Source organism: Oryctolagus cuniculus, chromosome 1 (genome assembly GCF_964237555.1).
Source record: "Oryctolagus cuniculus chromosome 1, mOryCun1.1, whole genome shotgun sequence".
Classification (NCBI taxonomy): domain Eukaryota; kingdom Metazoa; phylum Chordata; class Mammalia; order Lagomorpha; family Leporidae; genus Oryctolagus; species Oryctolagus cuniculus.
This window is the reverse complement of record NC_091432.1, coordinates 126,604,192-126,624,571: the sequence shown is the minus strand read 5'-3', so window position 1 is coordinate 126,624,571 and position 20,380 is coordinate 126,604,192. Positions and strand designations below refer to the sequence as shown.

Here is a 20,380-nt window from a genome sequence, read left to right as displayed (position 1 = left end):
AGGTGCTTCTCCTGGTCTCCCATGGGGTACAGGGCCCAAGCTCTTGGGCCATCCTCCACTGCACTCCCTGGCCACAGCAGAGAGCTGGCCTGGAAGAGGGGCAACCGGGACAGAATCCGGCGCCCCGACCGGGACTAGAACCGGTGTGCCGGCACCACAAGGCAGAGGATTAGCCTAGTGAGCTGCAGCGCCGGCCAACAGTGTATTATTATAATTCTTCTATTTTATTAATAGTTATTGTTAAGCTCATATGGAGCCTAAATTAGAATTGAAACTTTACCATGGGTATGCTATGTATAGGAAAAGACATGGTAACTCTAGGATTTGGTACAATCTGTGGTCTCAGGTGTCCACTTTTGGTTCAGGAATGTGGCTAAGTGGCAAAAAATGTACTAAAAATCATGATTGCCCAGTTCCTGCTTTGGGGATCACCAAAATGGAAAGCACAGACAGTTACACAGCCTGCTTCCAACACTCATCTTTCCTGGCTGCATCCCCACCCCACTCTGTAGACTGTCTTGGGAGAGGCACCTCTGTTTTAGCTCTAGAATCATTCACTCACCCATACGTTCGTTCATGTGTCCGTTTCATTCAGAATATAGTTGAGGTAGTTTCCAAAAAATATATGAAATGAATTGGACTTTTTTTGTGATAAGATGAAGAAATCTGGATCAGGAGAAAATAAAGTTTTGATAGTAGCAATATTCCCAGTTTACATATTAAAATAAATATTTAAGCCCTGCAAAAGTATTAAAATGAGTATATTTTCTCCGGCGCCGCGGCTCACTAGGCTAATCCTCCACCTTGCGGCGCCGGCACACCGGTTCTAGTCCCGGTCGGGGCACCAGATTCTGTCCCGGTTGCCCCTCTTCCAGGCCAGCTCTCTGCTGTGGCCCGGGAGTGCAGTGGAGGATGGCCCAAGTGCTTGGGCTCTGCACCCCATGGGAGACCAGGAGAAGCACCTGGCTCCTGCCTTTGGATCAGCGTGGTGCGCCAGCCGCGGCGGCCATTGGAGGGTGAACCAATGGCAAAGGAAGACCTTTCTCTCTGTCTCTCTCTCACTGTCCACTCTGCCTGCCAAAAAAAAAAAAGAGTATATTTCAGTTGTGAGCTTCCTAAAGCCAAGCCCTACAGGATCCAGCCCATAGCCCATGGGATAAGAAGGACTTTATATTTTATTTGAAATGTTTTAGAAAAATGAGGAAGGGGCTGGCATTGTGGTATAGTGGGTAAAGTTGCCTGTGGGATGCCAACATCGCATATGGGTACCGGTTCATATCCTGGCTGTTGCACTTCCAATCCAGCTCCATGTTGGGAAAGCAGTGGAAGATGACCCAAGTATTTGGGCCCCTGCCACCCTTGTGGGAGATCCTGATGAAGTTGCTGGTTCCTGGCTTCAGCTTGGCCTAGAACTGGCTGTTGTGGAAGTGAACCAGCAGATGGAAGACATCTCTCTCTAACTCTGACTTTCAAACTAAATACATAAATATTTTTAAAAAATGAGGAAGAGAAAGACATGACAGGGAAGGTTCATGGTCCTCAAAGTCTGCAGTATTGACTTTGGCCCTTTACAGGGTAAAAAAAAAAAAAAAAAAAAAAAAAAAAAAAAAAAAAAAAAAAACCTCCTGGCCTGAAAAAAGTGATTTCTAAGGAAAATTCTCCCCCAAAGAGACCTTCTCAACATCACATCACTCCCCTTTGCTCTTCGTAATGCCCTTCAGGCACTCTGGTCTGTCTCCCCATCCTCTCCTCCCAGGCCGAGCTCAGGTGAGACCTTGGCACCTGCTGGCACAAAACACCAAACACCTGCCCATGCCTGGCTGACTTCCACTTGGCCTTCAGACCCTCATGCAAGTGTTCTCTCTGCAGAGAGCATTCTCTGACCACCTCATCCACAATAGGTTCTGTTGAGTTTTTGGTAGTAGGAGTGGAAGAATTAAAATATAAGCTGGTTTGGGTGCAAAAAAGATACCAAAACTTTTTTGGTATCAGTGCATAGTTCTTTCATAATCTGAATCTTAAAAAAACTTTAAAAAATTTAGTTTTTAAAATTGTAAATGAGCAGTAATACTTGTACATTTTTATAGGGTACAGTGCCACACAATATTTTTACACATATGCCCAGGGCAAACCAATCAAACTAGGCAACTAGCCTTTTCATTTGATGTTTGAAGTCTACCAGCTCCTCTGTTCCAGTTATTTCTGCAGTGGACAATGCATTACTGTGAACTACAGTTACTCACTTGTGGTATGGAACACTATAGCTTGTTACTTCTATCTGTGCTCGGGTACCCATTGTCCAGCCTTCCTCTCCCCTCTTATACTCCACAACCTCTAGTTCAGATCAACCTTTTTTTTTTTAAGCTCCACGAATCAAAAAAAAAAAAGTGGCTTTTTTTTTTATGTGTGCCTGGCCTATTTTATCTTAACATGATGCCTTTCAGTTCCATTCTTGTTGCTGCAAATGTCAAGATTTCATTCTCTTTATGGTTGAGTAATATTCCATTGTTTCTGCCTTCAATAGCAACCTGTTCTTTTCCATTGCAGAAATTAATATGTCTTTATGGAGAAATAAAAGCTCAGTTAAATTTTACTGTTCATCCAAGTACTCACTCACTGATTAACCTGTCAGTATTTAGCCTACTATTTGCCATGAAATAAATAGTAGATAAAGGTTTATTGAGTAAAAAAATAATAGACACTCTATTGGGCACTAGAGTATCCCTAATGCAAGCTGAGGTAAAATACCAGCTTTCTTAATTACAGTGGTCTTGGACTGAAGGGTAAAAAGTGCAGGGGAAATTTGAGTTGGTGTGTAGAACCGTGGTTTTTATGCATTCTCAACTGCTAGGCTGCAAAACTAGACTACCTAGAAGAGCAGATGGATTGTATCCCTGCATACTACATTTTGTTAACTATGGGATGTTCTATTCATTATTAAGGATTCATAGACATTACTCATTGTGCATCAAAGGCAAATCAAGACAGGTAGATTAAGTGGTGTTGGTAGATGATCCCTAAATTAGAGTGCTTTAACATAATGAAGGCGTCTTCCTGGGCCTTCTATGGTGGCCTGGGCAGGTCATCAGATGAGCTGCTTGGAAAGAGAGTCTGAGTCATAGTTGCTCACAGAGGTTTTGTCTGAGAGCACTTTGGGGAGACACATCTATAAGAAAGAGAAGAAGGCAGGACTGGGTAGCAAGAGAAACAGACCATACCCTGGTTGGAGGTGAAGCTTTAGCCAGTCCCTGGTGAGACTTTCATTTTCCTGAATCGGCTAGCCATTGGCCATGGTTCCCATTCAAGAGGACACAGTCTTGGACACGGCTGCCTTCCATGTGGCAGCAGTTCCTAGTGTAGTGCTTAGCTCTGTGGTGCTGTCAGTGGGTCCTCCTGGCTGCTGGGGGTCAGGTTGGGAGACAGACACATCATCTGTACAGAGAGGACTGGGGAAAGCAACAAGTCCATACCTGCTCACATACACCTGCTTCTTAGATTAATTTCACTCAGCTGGAACAGGTACGCCATGTTTTCGGGTAGTCTTGTTATAGTTTCTGGGTTAGAGGGTCATAGCACAGACCCTACTGCTGTGGTTACCTGTGCATCAGGGATGCCTACACTATAGGTTGGACGAGCTGAAGGCACCTTCCTGTTCTGGACCTCAATTAAAAACAAGGCTACCAACTTCCATGTCATCTAGAGAATGAATCAGATCAGTGTACTCAGATGCAAAATACCCTGCCTCCAGAACCTGCTGAGGGTTCCCAAACGTTGGCTCCTCAGTGGGGGGAGGTAAGGGATGCACTAAGTTGTCTTACTTTGAAAGGCTTCAGTCTATGGAATCCAAAAAATTTCACAAGACCCATGTCATTGAGTCTTTTCAGGATTTATTTCTTTTCTGTGTAGCAAATGCATGTCACCAGACCCTCCAATGTGCATGCCATTCCTTGCTCTGTTCTAGTGAGCACAACATCACTGACACAGTGAATGAATGTGCTATTCTGCAGACCATCCAGGCTGTCCATGTCCCTCCGGAACATGTCCAAGGGCTGCAGAGTTATCATAACCCTGGAGCAAGCAATAAATGTATGTTGTTGTTCATCCATGGGAATACAAAGTGCTTCTGATTCTGCTTCCTGATAGGAAAGGTTACTGGTCATGTACAAGACCCGCAGCCTGCTTTACTCTGTTCTAGCAAAGCTGCCACGTCTGGCACAGCATCTGAATGAGAGCTATTCCTTGGCTAAGTTTTTGGCACTGTAATCAGCTGGGACCCATCTGATCTTGTAGGGGAGACATTGGAAGAAAACAGGGATGTGACATGAAAAACACAGGTTCTTTCCCTGATATTGAGACTCTCAGAAGTGCAGTTGTGTGTTTTACTTACTATTTTGGTTGGGCTTGGAGTTGCGGACAAATCCAAAGTTTTCCAGTTGACCTATCCACTTTGGTAGCCCATAGTAGATTAAAAAACTAAGATGGAGGCTGTACTATTCAACAGTTGTTCATGCTGTCACACGTGGGGACTGATAGCTATCATGTGGCTCTGTGGACTCAGTGCACCCGCACTGTGCTGGTCGTGGGGCAGGAAGCCTTTGGTCCCCAGAGTTCACTGTCCTAACACATGCAAGATGGTGCATTGGGTTCCAAGTGTCAGTGCTGATTCAGACCCTGCACCCAATACATCACTTTTCTCCAAGTGTGTGGCTGCCTGAGAAAAGAGCTATAGGTCTCTGTAGAAAAAACCTAGGGGATTACCATGGAATGTACTTCCCAGCACATTCCATGACCTTCTCCCATTCACTATCAGCCTCATTCTTGACTGTGAAGCATTCAGATTCCAGAAATTGGACAAGAAATAGCATCTTTTTATTACGGTAATTACCCTTGGACTTCCGACTAACTGTACTTTATTTCTTTACATTGTACTGATTAAGCAAAATCTGTCTTGCCTCTGAGAACATCATGTGTCAGTTCAGACTTCCACAGCTCTTCTAAAATGTGGTCACCATTAGTGACACTTAAATCTTATCACTCATTCTGATAACTGTCCCTCTCTTACTTTCGATGATTTATCATTTTCACCACACTTCTATTATTTGGGAATCCTATCATCCACGAATTATCGTTTTAGGATCTGATCACCTTCACTCTCATCAGTGATCACAGGTCTAGAGCCACATTTCATATGCACACCCCATGCATCCCGTGCACATTGTATACAGACAGTAATATATACACATGCACAGAATCTGGTTAACTAGCCAGCACTGCAGACTGATGGGTTGTTATACGTTACAGAACAGAGATCATATTTTACTTTGAATAAAAAGCACTAATTCACTTTTCACTTGAATTAATCAAAAAAAGAAAAAGAAATGTTAAGTACAACTGAATGAATAATTGACCTTTAAATAAATATGTTAGTTCTTAAAATACCTTTGTACTTTTAAGAAGATAAGTTTGTGAAAATTATTAAGAGGTTGGCATTCTTGTATATAGATTTCCTTTTTAGAAATATACGTTAAATTTAGAAACCACCAGGGCAGATATGGTGGCACAGTGGTTAAGCAGCTGCTTTGGATGTCCGTATCCCACCTTGGGGTGCCATGTTGGAGTCCTGCTGGCTCTGCTTCTGATCCAGCTTCCTGCTAATGCAATCCTAGGAGGCAGCAGTGAGGGTATCTGCTACTCAGGTGGGAGACTGGGATGGATTTCCTGGCTCCTGACTTTGACATGGCCCAACCCTGGCTGTTGCAGCCACTTGGAGATTCCCCACCCCTCCACTCTCTCTCTCTCTGTCACTCTGTCTTTCAAATAACACATAAATATATAAATTTAGATAAGTATCTATTGTCTCCCAATGGAGAGAAGAATGCCTTGTTATTAATATTTTATCTCATCTTCCCTCTACCAGCACTTGCTATCTCTTAATTATATTTGTATATTCAGGGGTAAGTACTGCTCCTTTTATTCTGTAGCCACAACATCCCCCAGTTATTTTAAATGATCTTTCCTTACCCATCTGTTTTTGAACATGTTCCCACTGCCAAGTGACTTATTTTGATTTATGCATTAACACATTATATTTCATTGTCACATAGTCTCATTCATACACATGGCACTCCTTAGGTCCTGTCTTATTTGACAGTGCTTGCATGATTCCTTATTGGTGAACCACAAAAACCAGGATGAGCAAAACAATCGTGAATCAGATGAATTTTCCTTTAGAACTTCAGGGATCTTTTCCAGATTGTGCACTGAACATTTCTGTGGACAATGTCAGAGGCCACTTTGATATCTTTAGTCTTATAAGTCGTTTGCTTTGCTGCTTACATGACTGAAGAATGATTTGTTTATCTCTGAACCGTATTAGCTTAAATGAATATCATGTCTTGGGACTGACTAGTCTCTATCAAAATTTCCTGGGACTTTTTTGTAATCTTCCAATTTCCAGATTCAGTTCCTCCATCCCTCCATCCCTTTGTTAAGATGTTTCTTGTATTGTGACTTTGAAAACATCTTATATTTCCTTTGCTCAGTTGAGTATTCCAGCCCAGTTACTATAGATGACCATCACCTTCCTCTCAATGTATTAGTGGCTTCTAATGATGTTCATCTGTGTGTGTTTGTTGCTGTTGATGGTGTGTGCGTCACCAGAATTCTCTGAATCTGTGTGCTATGTTAGCATTTTGATCTTTTAGCGGTGCTTAGTCTATTCCTTGACAGTCTTTATATATTTTGTATGAGTAAATTTGTTTGGTCTTTAGCTTGTTTTCTTAGGTGTGTGACCTTTCTTCTAAAGTCATTTTGTTGGTAGAAGCTTCCATTTTATTGAAGGAGCTTTCTTTTTATGTTGTTCTTTGATAGAATCTAGACCAATTCTAGATAGGATTATTTGTTTTCTTTTACATGCAGTTTCTCTCTCTTCCTCCTCCCCATCCCCCATTCCCCAACCACACCAGGTAGCAGTCCTTAGACCCTCGTTGGTCTGAGGCATCATCAGTTGCCTACTCCTCCTTTGGGAGCCTCATCGTCTACACAGCCCATGTAGGTTATGTTGGGACCATCTCAGGTCTCATCTCTGGGTCCCCTCCTCATTGCAGCACCTGTATAGGAAAGAGGGGTTTGTCTTACTATACACTGGATAAAGAGGACCTGCCAAATTGCAGCACACAGATTCTAGGAGGAGGGGTGTTCAAAGGAGGGAGAGGGGTGGGGGATGGCTGGAAGAGCCAGAGAAATCCATTCAGTAGGAGGAAGCAGAGAAGTCAGATTTAGACAGCAAGAAGGTTGAGCCTTCCTGCAGGAGAAGCCACACACAGGAAGCACAGGAATATACATGAACAGAGCAATGCAGCTGTTTTCTAGTGAGAAGAGACAGCAAGAAGTGACTGAGACCCACACACTACATGACTTTTGCCTTCTTCCAAGGGTGGAGAACCTTTTTTCTACCAAGGACCATTTACAACATCATTCATTCATAGGCCATAGAAAATCATAAACTGTGGTTTCGTGGGTAAAGCTGTTGTCTGAAGTGCCAGCATCCCATATGGTGCTGGTTTGAGTCTTGGCTGCTCCATTTTCAACCCAGCTCCCTGCTAGTGCACATAGGAAAGCAGCAGACAGTGGCTGAAGAAGTCCTTGGGCCCCTTCACCCATGTGGGAGCCCCAGATGGGGCTCTTGGCTCCTGGCTCCTGGCTTTGACATGGCCCAGCCCTGGCTATTGCAGCCATTTGGGGAATGAACTGGTGGATGGAAGACCTCTCTCCCCCCGCCCCTTCTCTGTAATTCTGACTTTAAAATAACTAAAAAAATCTTTTTAAAAAATTAACTTGCTATTGATTCACTGAATTTCAAATCTCACCTGCAGTTGCCTTGGCAGGACCTGAAAAATGATTTTGATACAGCCCACAAGCTGGACATTCCTCGCCCAGATGGGAAGCTGCTGGTGTCTGAGTGTGTGCTGTACCTTCCCTTTCCCCGTCTCCTCTCCCAGTCCAATTCTGAGCTCATGAAGAAGTTTAATCCCCGAAGTCTTATCTTAATGGAATTGAGAGGGGTCAATGTTAAACCCACTATGATGCTTAGAATTGTGACCTTTAGGAGGTGATTGTAATGGGATGAGGTCATTAGGGTGGAGCCCCCAGGTTGGAAGCCTTGAGCCCATGCAAACACAGAGACACACACGCACATGTACTCTCCCTGCCCCATGCCTTGCAATGCCCTGTGCCACCTCAGGACTTTGCCAGCAAGAAACCCTCACCAGGGGTCAGAGCAAAGGGGCCCGTGTGATCTTGGACTGGGAACCTCCAGAATGTACACCAGTTCGGCTACCTCAAGTATTTCATTCTAAGACAAAAAGGTGACTAATACTTGTGCAAAGGCATTATTGGTAGGGTATTATCTTGAGTTTTGGCAAATCACACTTAGTCACCTCTCCCTACTTTAATTGTATCACATGAAAGGCTTGTTATCTTTTAATATTCCACATTATATCACCTCAGATATGTTGTCATGTAGGCCCTTTTCTAAAGAAGTTACCCGGTGGGTTTTCAGTCCTGTAGACCTTGAGTTGCTTGCAGCCTTCGCTCAGTGCTTACCTTGGTGCTCAGTAGCTTGTAGAGCACTATTTGAAGCAAACCAAATAGGAAAGAGAGAAAGGAAGGTCCCCTGTGGTGCTCAGCATTCTGCCAGACTGGTGCACATGGCTTTGGTTAAATGAACTTTCTGTTGCACATGAACCAGGTTTATTTTTCAACCCACTGGGAAGTGAGTGAAGGCAGGAGGGACTGAGTCATAGGCTTGCAGAATAAAGCATCTTTCTTCTCCAGCTACACTTTGGCTGTAGCTATGGGAGAAAATTAAATGTGTGTGCTCAAAGCATTAGGACTAGATAACAACTAAGCAAGAAAGGCAAAAGATATTAATAAATTAAGTTAGCTCCTGTTCCCTGTGGTTTATTAAAAATATACGCATAAGAATATAATGTTACAACATTGTGAAATGAATTTGCAAAATGGAAAGAAACCTACAGAATGTCTCCCGCTGTAGCAGCTCCCCCCCTCCTCCCAGTCATGACTGCCGTGAAGCTGTGCTTTCACATCCACTCTGGCACTCTGGCAGTGTTGTCGTTTGCATTTTCATTGAACATTCAATCATAAATATTTCTCACATTTCTTTCTATTCAATCTTTGTAATTATCATTTAAACGCATTCATCATATTTCATCCTGTGGACATTCTGTAACTTATCAAAATATCTCCCTATTATTGGATAATTAAGTAATTAAAGTGGTTTTTTTTTCTGAGCAATGATACAAAAATGTGCTTCAAGCAGCTATATTGGGGCAAATATAAGAGAAAACATCACATTAGAAAAACAGAACCTACATTGTCCCACGAGACCAGATAAAAATTTGGTTACTAGGGCCGGCGCCGCGGCTCACTAGGCTAATCCTCCACCTTGCGGTGTGGGCACACCGGGTTCTAGTCCCGGTCGGGGCGCCGGATTCTGTCCCGGTTGCCCCTCTTCCAGGCCAGCTCTCTGCTGTGGCTGGGGAGTGCAGTGGAGGATGGCCCAGGTGCTTGGGCCCTGTACCCCATGGGAGACCAGGAGAAGCACCTGGCTCCTGCCATCGGATCAGCGCGGTGCGCCGGCCACGGCGGCCATTGGAGGGCGAACCAACGGCAAAGGAAGACCTTTCTCTCTGTCTCTCTCTCTCTCTCACTGTCCACTCTGCCTGTCAAAAAAAAAAAAAAAAAAAAAAAAAAAAAAAAAAAAAACTTGGTTACTGGCTTGGCTTCTCTCTGGCTGCAGAGATGCAAGCCTTCTGAGAACCCGCATCAGGAGATGCAGCCGTGTGGGACACGTGGGCTCCAGGAGGGCCTGGATGCTGCCCTTGATGACAGCATAAACCAGGGAAGGCACAAAGGTCTGTTCTTCAGCTCTCGGTGTTAACTACATTTTTCACAAGTCACCAGTGCACACTTTTCATTTCTGGATTGCTGGCTTCCCCTTAAGGACTAAGACAATCTCCCTTTGATATAACAGACTGTACTTCTATATTAATGTGTCAAGTTGCTGTGAAATTTACTGCCTCTCTGGGCCCATTAGACTGCTGAGACTCGACTTCGTCTTCAGTGCGTCGCAGTCTCTCAGAGCTCCAGCATCTTTCTCAGAACAGCCCGTCCCTTGTGCTACTGTACTGAGCAAAGACTCTTAATGGGACGAGTGCAAATGAATTCTTCAGGCTGTGGGATGCATTGTGGACAAGAGGATGCTCTCTCCATGAGCCCTGGGCAGGGAAGCACCCCCCGCCCCCAGGCTCTAAATTAAGGATTTATCTGGTTCTTTCTAGACACTTCCAGTTACATAGATTCCTGACTATGAACTATGTATCACCACCTAAGATGAGAACCATACCTGATCCACCACCAGTCACACATTACCTAACTCCTGCACCATGCGCACACACATTACACTACCTGTCTCCTTTGTTGAAACTGCTCATTCCTTAACGCTGCAAGTCATGGAGGTGTGTGTGAATCTGTAATTGGTGGTTCTGAGGGAGAGCTCTTCTAAGAGAAACCAAATCCTCTGTCTCCTGTGGACAGCGCCCAGGAAATGCAGAGGGTCATGCTGGAGACTTCTGTGGCATTCATGACACTGCAGTTTGTACTCTCTGTTACCAGATTTGTGGGCTTACCATAGATCCACACTCAATCATTGCTGTCTACCCTATAAAAATGCCAGAGGTAAAGTCAGGGTGCATGTGAAGTGTGTTGTCCTCATTTGAGAAATAAGAAATTGAGTTTGTTACTGTGAATTTTGCTGTTTTTGTTTTCTTGCCAATGTCGTGCGGGGGTTCAGGGCTTGTTGATCCAGGCGGGAGTACAAATTAAGCCTGCAGAGGGATCTCTGCAGAGTAAAACCCAAGTGTGACTTCACTATCTTGTTTTGTGCCAGCCATGCATCAATGGCTGTCAGTTCTTGAATATGTAATGTTGCGTATGATAATGCTCCCTAATGGGTGTTCAAGATAGAGTAAGAACTTCCTATAGCAGCATGTGTCACTGGGTGTTGTTAGCAAGCTCAGATGAACACTGTTGTTTTCTTTATTCAAAAATCAGTCATATTGCTTTGGCAAAAAAAAAAAAAAAAACAGGCAGAGCTACTGGTACAATTTGATTTTTAGCATTGTGAACCATTGTAAGCCTAGTGAACTGTTTAATGTGTTATGCTCAACAAAGGTGGCTGAGACGTTACCAAGGTTTTGGAGCTGTCATATTTTAAAATGAATACGCGTGGAGGACAAAGGCTTATTTTTCTACAGAACTCCACAAATGCAGACCAGTTACCAGTAGAACCAGAGTTATTTTTACTTTAATTTTTGTATTTTTCAATTTGGGGCTTAGTGATGGATACAGAACATCATATTCCGCCTCTTCTATTGTTTTCTTCCAAGCTTTTGCTGCAATGAGTTTCATTTCTTGGAATATGATTTGCAAATTCAAAACATTGGTTGAAGACTGTACTTTTAATTCAGCAAACTCAATTTGGAAAATATGATTCTCTAATTGCACTTGTAAATAAACACAGGAGACATCACAGTAAAAGCTAAGTGGGCTGGTCATTTGTGTGTGGAAGCCACTGTAATTAATTCATTGTTGAAAACACAGAAATTAAAACTCAAAAAGCATTCATGAATACATAAAACTTAGATATTGTAAAGTCCACTTTTCTAAGACAGGATAAAAATTGAGCTACATACTCATTTTTCACTGTATCTTACAGTATTTATTTATTTACTTCTTTTATGTGAAAGAGAGACAAAGAAACAGAGACAGAGAGAAAGAGAGCTCTCATCCACTGGTCCACTCCCCAGATGTCTACAACAGCTGGGGCTGGGCCAGGCTAAAGCCAGGAGCCAGTAGCTCCATCCTGGTGTCCCTCATGGGAGCCAGAGGTCCAAGAACTCGGGCCACCCTCCACTGCTTTCCCATGTGCCTTGGCAGAAAGTTGGATGAAGCAGAGCACCCAGTATTCTGATATGGGATGCCAGCATCACAAGCAGACTTTTTCTTAAAAAAAAAAAGATTTATTTGTTTATTTAAAGAGTACAGTTACAGAAAGGGAGACAGAGAGAGAGAGAGAGAGAATCTTGCACCCACTGATTCACTCTACATTGGCCGCAGCTGAGCCAGGACAGAGCCAGGTCCCAGGAACTCCATCTGGCTCTCCCACATGGGTAGCAGGGACCCAGGTATTTGGGCCATCATCCGTTGCCTTCGCAGGGAGCTGGATCAGAAGTGGAGCACCTGGGACTTGAACCAGTGCTCAAACGGGATGCCATAGTTTCAGGCAATAGCTTAACCAGCTGCACAACAACACTAGCCTCACAAGCAGCCTCCTAACCCACTGCATGCACCACAACGCTGTCCCCTATCTTTATCTTTTAATCCCATTTTATCACAAGATTTTTGAAGTCTCCTCATATGCTTCCAATCCGATATTTATATTTATATATACACACACATATATACATATATCTACATATATGTATAGATATGCATATATATAGATATGCATATATATATCGTTAAGTTTCAAGGAATGTGTGGGGCTATACATACAGTTGAATTGCAATCTCACTATTAAGTAGCTTCTCTTACATTATTTTGACAGGATAAAAATATAGGGAATTAAATGTGACATTAACAAAATAAAACCTTTAATCTCTTTACATACAATTGATGATGCTCAATATTTTGCTTAGTCTCTTCTTAATAAATATAAGCAACCAAAGGACTGACATTGGCAATCCTAGACCATCCTCCCCCTGAGGAAATCATAGAACATCCTTCCCCTGGAAAACCCACCAATTCTGCAACAGCTGATGGACACATATCCTTGTGAGAAATCCAGGAATTCAGCAAAAAGTCTCTTCAATCCAGACAGCTGCCAAGTCAGGCTCACTGAAGGTGGTAAGGAGATGTAGGATCTGCACCCAACGGAGTCTCTGCTCTTAGCACAAGATCATAAATCTAAAGGTGACTGCATGACTCCAGGCTTCTCCCAGGGGAGAGTAGGGCCGATTCATGCAGCTAGCACCCCAGCATTCCTGAGGGGTTTTCCCCAGAAGATTGACCTCAGTTCTGCCAATCTCAGAGCCTGGCCTGGTCTGCACAGCTTAGCATCGCAAGGGAGAATGGAGGTAGTAACTTGGGAAGGCTAATGCCACAGCTCCCTCCATGGTTCACCAAAGAGCAGGCAGACAGAAGCCACTGCCATCTGCTTCTTCCTAGGCGGAGAAAGCGTTGCTAGAGGTCCCCAGTCTCTAACTGGCTGAAGGTCTCCTACAGATGAGGCCATTCGGTAATAACTGGAATGCACTCACACCCACGCAGAGAGCCAAGGAAAACAGAGAGGCAGACGAAGGTACCTAATTAAAAAAAAAAAAAAGATAATTCTGCAGAAGCTATCAATAGAAGCTTGAATTATATATTGACCTGAAAGAAAACTCAAAATAGCTGTCATAGAGGTGCTCATCAAGGTCTATAGAACAGCAGATAAAAAAGTAGGGTATCAATACAGAGATACAAAATGTTTTTTGACAGGCAGAGTGGACGGTGAGAGAGAGAGACAGAGAGAAAGGTCTTCCTTTTTGCTGTTGGTTCACCCTCCAATGGCTGCCGCGGCCGGCATGCTACGGCCGGCGCACTGCACTGATCCGATGGCAGGAGCCAGGTACTTATCCTGGTCTCCCATGGGGTGCAGGGCCCAAGGACTTGGACCATCCTCCACTGCACTCCCTGGCCACAGCAGAGAGCTGGCCTGGAAGGGGGGCAACTGGGACAGAATCTGGCGCCCCTACCGGGACTAGAACCCGGTGTGCTGGCGCCGCAAGGCAGAGGATTAGCCTAGTGAGCCACGGCGCCGGCGCAGATACAAAATGTTTTTGAATGTTTTATTTTATTTATTTGAAAGACAAAGCTACAAAGAGAGGGAAAGACAGAGGTAGAGGTAAAGATAGAGATAGAGAAAGCAACAGAGAGATAGAGATAGAGAGAGAGAGATAGAAAGAGAAAGAGATAGAGATAGTGATAGCAATAGAGATATATAGAGAGAGAAATCTTCCATCTGCTGGTTCACTCCCCAAATGGCCACAATGGCCAGGGCTGGGCCACACCAAAGCCAGGAGCCAGGAGCTTCATCCAGGTCTCCCCAGTGTGGGTGCAGGGGCCCAAAGACTTGGGACATCTCCCACTGCTTTCCTTTACACATTAGCAGGGAGATGGATTGGAACTGGAGCAGCCAGGACTTGAACTGGTGCCCATATGGGTTGCTGACATTACTGGCAGCGGTTTAACCCATTATGCAACAACAGGGCCCCGCAAAACATTTTTAAATGCAGCAGAAATTAAGAAGCTGACAAACACAATATTGAACTAAAAAGAAATCACTAAAATAGCCAACAGGAAAGGAAAGATCAGGTAACTCATGTTCAAACATGTCATTGAGATGATTTAATATGAGGGGAAAAGATATTAGAATATTAAAGGGAAAAGATATAAGAATATTAAAAGTGAGGAAAGCTTAGAGGATGTATAGGACAGCATCACACAGAACAATATATACATTATAGAAGTTCAAGGAGAAGAGAGAGAATCAGATAGCTTTCCTGTTTTTTTTTTTTTAAAGGTTTATTTATGTAATTGAAAGTCAGAGTTACAAAGAGAGAGAGAGAGAGAGAGAGAGAGAGAGGTCTTCCATCTGCTTGTTCATTCCCCAATTGATCACAACTACCAGAGCTGTGCCGACCCAAAGCCAGGAGCCAGGAGCTTCTTCCAGGTCTCCCACTCAGGTGCAGGGGCCCAAGGACTTGGGCCATCTTCTACTGCTTTCCCAGGCCATAACAGAGAGCTGGATCAGAAGTGGAGCAGCCAAACTTGAACCGGTGCCCTTATGGGATGCCAGCACTGCAGGCAGCTTTACCCGCTATGCCACAACACTGGCCCCTGGCTAGCTTTTCAAAGAAACGATAACTGCCCACTGTCCTAAATCTGAAGAAGGAAATAGACATACAGATACAGGAAACCCAAAGACAACCTAAATAAAATTACCTCCCCCCCCCAAATCCACACCAAGATATATTAAAACCAAATTATCAAAAAATCATAGAGAATTTCATAGAGAATTTTGAAAGCAGCAAGATGAAAGTAACTGGCCACATATGAAGGCACCTCCATTGGACTGTGAGTGGATTTTCATCAGAAATCTAACAGGGTACGAGGGAGTATGGTAATAGATTCATAGTACAAAAAGAAAACCCTGCAACCAAGACACTCTGCCTGGGTAAACAGTCCTGTAAAAAATTAGCAGAAAAAAGTCTTTCTCAGACAAATATAAAAAAAAGAGCAGATGGAGTTCTTATTCGTGCTGTATGAGAAACGCTAAAGGGCATTCTCCAAGTTGAAATCAAAAGATGCTAAACAGCAACTTGATAGCATAAGGATGTATAACACTCACTGGGCAAGGAGACTACACAGAGCACTATAGTACTGTAAGGATGATGGATTAGTAATTTTTAATCCTAGTATAAAAGATAAAAGATAAAATTATTAAAAACAACTATAAATACGTGTTGGAAGATACATAAAATGAACAGATGTAAATTGTGACAATAACATAAAGTATACATGGGGGGAAAAAGTTAAAATGCAGGTTTTTGCACATGATTGAACTTAAGTTGTTATACGTAAGTTGTTATACCCTATTATATCCAAGATATCCTATGTAAACTCCAAGGCAGCACCACCCATACACACACACAAAACTATAGACCTTACATAGAGAAAAATAATAAGTATTTTGTGGATTAGAATCTTGATTCCTTTATTTTTCTACCATTTGCAGCAAAATGGACACAACTGGAGGACATCATGTTGAATGAAATAAACCAAACCAGGAAAGACAAATGTTGCATGTTCTTCCTTATATGTGGGGGCTAAAATTTTAAAAACAAACAAAAAAAGAAATAAAGAAATGTCTGTGTGTATCAGTATTGTTGCAAATACATTTTTATAAAACTTTATTTTATATTTCATCAAACCAATGGTTAAAATAAAATTAAAGTAGGTCACTATAAAAATTAAAAGAAAAAATATGAAAGGAAGGAGGAGAGAGTGTGGGAGCAAGGGTAGGGTGGCAAGTATCACTATGCTCCTAAATCTGTATATATACAATACATAAAATTTGTCCACCTTACGTAAATAAAAATTTAAAAAAGCAGAATGTTATACTACCATATTTTTAAAGATCTGTGATTATTTTAAAATTTACTGTATATGGGTGAAATGGTCATTTTTCCACTTAATTTTTGCTTATAGTCATTGTCTGTATTCCCACTAAATTGGGATATTTTTGCCTTTATTTGTTACACTTCTTACTCATTGAGGTATTAAGCCCTTTTACTATAATGTAAATTTAAAGCATGTTATCTCAAAAAGTAAACTGCGAGCAGAAAGAAAGGCAGAAAGAAGCAGTTTGGGAGGGAAGGAGGGAAAGAGAGGGAGGGAGGGAGGGGATACCATTATGTTCTTATTATATCCACAAATCACATTGAATCGTTAAAAACTAATTAAAATAAAACATCACATTATACCTCATATATATTTACAATTATTATGTATCTATCAGAAATTATAAAAGAACAAGAAAACCAGAAAGCAAAAACCGTGAATACAGAAAATACTGTAGCTGTATAGGAAAAAACTAACAGAAACAGCAACAGGAAATCATTCACTATCAGAACTTCAAACTCAAAGTGATTAAAGTCACCAATCAAATGATATTGAGTGAATGGATAAAAAATGTAGCCCAGCTTTATGCTGCCAACAACAAACTCATTTTAAATTTGGTGATACGTATAGGCAGAAAGTGAATGAGTGCAAAAAGATAATCCAACGTAAATGATAGTGAAAAGAGAGGTCTAAGATGGCAATAGGGAGGGAGCTTACTGCTATAGTCGAGGGGAAGACAGTTATAAAAAAAGAAAAGATAAGTGGAGAGAGTGCAATCTCAGGGAAGAGTTAGGGAGAAAACCGCAGAGGAAACTCCACGAAAGTTAGACGGACAGTGTGGATCTACATGGACAGTGTGGATGCTCAGGACCAACACTGACACAACACAGGACCCTAGCAGCCGAGAGCCTTAGCATCAGCTTTGGAGAATGAGGTGAGGCCAGACTGCAGCAGTCCAAGCCACTGACTATAAAGCTGCGGGAAGAGCCTGGTATGACTGGCTTGGACACTGTGAGGGACAGCGTACCTGCCAACCTAGAGAAAAAAAAGGGGGGGGGGGAGGCACATTTCTCTTTCCCCAACCACCAGTGTTCTATAACCAGCTAAGATGAGGGCCATTTTGGATATATGTAACAGCCACACCAGCTTGTGTCTGCCTCCCAGAAACCATTAAGAAGAGATGCCTGAGTCTGGCTTGGAGAATCGACAGGAGACTGGATGTTTGCTGTGTACTGGAACTGTGAAAACACTGTGGCCACGTGGGAGGGTGCAGGATGTGGCTGGGTCTCTGGGCAGTCTCTGCGGTGACTCCACATGCTCAGAGCTCCCTGATTACATGATGAGGGTGATTGCTATGGGATCTGTGCTCACACTGAGGACTGCAGAGATCCTTTGTGTTGTTCTTGTGGCAACACAAATGAATATTGCACCCACTGGGGCTAGTGCCCAGGCATTGGGTTCCTTGGAGGAGAGGAGATGAGCATAAGACTATACCAACAGAGCTGATCAAACCCTCCTCTCCGATTAAAAAAAAAAAGTGAGAGAGAGAGAGAGAGAGATTTACCGTGCCCAATTTGGATGTAACCTTGGGCACTCCCTTCACTCTGGAGCACTGAACGGAGTTCCCTGGCCACACCCAGCACAGACCTCTTGGTGTTCACTAAAAGAGAAGACACTACACTAAGCCACAGAGGCATAGCCCAATGATAAAAGCCATCAAAAAGAAAAAAAGTAAAAGAACAAGTACCCCTTAGAATCAATGTAGTAATTCAAGCAAGAATAAGGAAGACAACATGACATCCCTCCAAAGGACACAACAGCACTTCAATATTAGACTGTGAAGATGAAGAGATTGAAGAAATGCCATATAAGGAATTTTAAAAATTGATTGTAGGATTACTTAAAAGTAATCAGAAGCAAATACACAAATTAAAGAAATCCATTCATGACATGAATGAAAATTTTCCTAGGAAATTGAGATTTTAAAGAGAAATCAAAATGAAATATTGGAAATGAACTATTCAATAGATCAAATTAAAATAGTCAGTAGAAAGCCTTAACAACAGACTCTGTGAGGCAGAAGAAAGAATATCTGTGTTATAAGACAAATATCTGGAAATTTTACAGTTAAACCAAAAAAAAAAAAAAAAGAAGAACAAATTAGGAAGCATAAAAACAGTGCTGGATATTTATGGGATACTATCAAGTGTCCCAGTGTCCCAGGATATGGGTCTTAGGAGTTCATAAATGTGTGGAATTATAGAAATGGATTAGAAGGCCTTTTTAGTGAAAATAATTACAGAAAAGTTCCCCAAGTTGGAGAAATAAAAGGGACGTCCAAGTACAGGAAGCACATAAAACTCCTAATAGACATGACTAGAAAAGAGCTGCACCGGGACACATTGTACTCAAACTTTCCACAGTAAAACCTAAAGAAAAGATTCTAAAATATGCATGAGAGAGAGAATAGATTACTTTCAGAGTATATCCAATTAGACTCACAGCTGACTTCTCATCAGAAACCCTACAGGCTAGAAGAGAATGGAGAGACATATTCCAAGTATTAATAGAAAAATTTGTCATCCCAGAATCCTGGACCCTGGACAACCCTCATTTATGAATGAAGGTGAAAGAAAGACCTTCCATAATAAACAAAAATTGAAAGAATTTGTCACCACTCATCTAGCCTTACAAAAGATGCTTAAGGATGTGCTAACACATAGAAACACAGAAACATGATCGTCACTATTAAAGGTGAAGGCAGAAAATTTCCCAGTAAAAGTACTAAGGAAATTCAAAGTAAACAATAGAAATATTTATGGAAAAATGGCAGGGCTAAGTCATTACTTAAAAATAGTCACCTTGAATGTAAATGGCCTCAACTCTCCAGTTAAAAGACACAGACTGGGTGAATGGATTAAAAAACAAGACCCACTTATTTGCTGCCTACAAGAAACACATGTCCACCGACAAAGATACACACCAGACTGGAAGTGAAAGGATGGAAAAAGATATTCCATGCTAACAGAAACCAAAAAAGAGCTGATGTAACCATCCAATAACAGAAAAAATAAATTTTAATACAAAAAACGGTTAAAAGAGACAAGGAAGAACTCTATGTAATGATGAAAGGATCAATTCAACAGGAAGATGTGACTATTAAAAGCATATATGCACCCAATTATAGGGCACCTGGCTATTTAAAAGACGTTAATGGATCTAAAGGGAGACATAGACTCCCAATACAATAGTAACAGGGGATTTCAATACCCAACTTGCAGTAATGGACAGATCAGCTAGAAAGAAAATCAGCAAGGAAACTACAGAGATAATCAATGCTCTAGACAAAATGGATCTAACAGGTATCTATAGAACTTTTCATCCTGCAGTTGCAGACTACACATTCTTCTTACCAGTGCATGGAACTTTCTCTAGCATATACCACATGTTGGGACATAAAGCGAGTCTCAGAAAATTCAAAAAAATCAAAATCATACCATGCATTTCCTCTGACCACAATGAAATGAAGCTGAAAATCAATAACTCAAGAATATCTAGAATATATGCAATACATGGAGAATGAACAACATGTTCCTGAGTGAACAGTGGATCATAGAAGAAATCAAAAGAGAAATCAGAAGATTTCTAGAAACAAATGAAGATGACAATACAACATATCAAAACTTATGGGAGACTTGTGCCATGGCTCAATAGGCTAATCCTCCGCCTGCGGTGCTGGCATACCAGATTGTAGTCCAGGTTGGGGCACCGGATTCTGTCCTGGTTGCTCTTCTTACAGGCCAGCTCTCTGCTGTGGCCCGAGAGTGCAGTGAAGGATGGCCCCAAGTGCTTGGGCCCTGCACCCTCATGGGAGACCAGGAGAAGCACCTGGCTCCTGGCTTCAAATCAGCGTGGTGTGCCAGCTGCAGTGCAATGGCCACAGCGGCCATTGTGGGGTGAACCAACAGAAAAGGAAGATCTTTCTCTCTGTCTCTCTCTCTCTTCACTGTTCACTCTGCCTGTCAAAAAAAAAAAGACAAAATAAAAAAAGAAGATATGGAATTAACCCAAAATG

At 42.3% G+C, this 20,380-nt stretch overlaps 1 protein-coding gene and 1 long non-coding RNA gene across 4 annotated transcripts in view; one reads left to right on the top strand and one right to left on the bottom strand.

Annotated features, from left to right (window-relative positions):
- The window catches only part of OPCML (opioid binding protein/cell adhesion molecule like), a 1,351,977-nt gene that overhangs the window by 1,170,634 nt on the left and 160,963 nt on the right, over window positions 1-20,380 (top strand). The window lies entirely within an intron of this gene.
- On the bottom strand, window positions 1,579-8,093 carry LOC138843674 (uncharacterized). Its single transcript, XR_011378600.1, has 2 exons — window positions 7,869-8,093; window positions 1,579-7,109 (listed from the first exon to the last, which is right to left on the bottom strand). It is a non-coding gene; the product is annotated as an uncharacterized lncRNA (long non-coding RNA).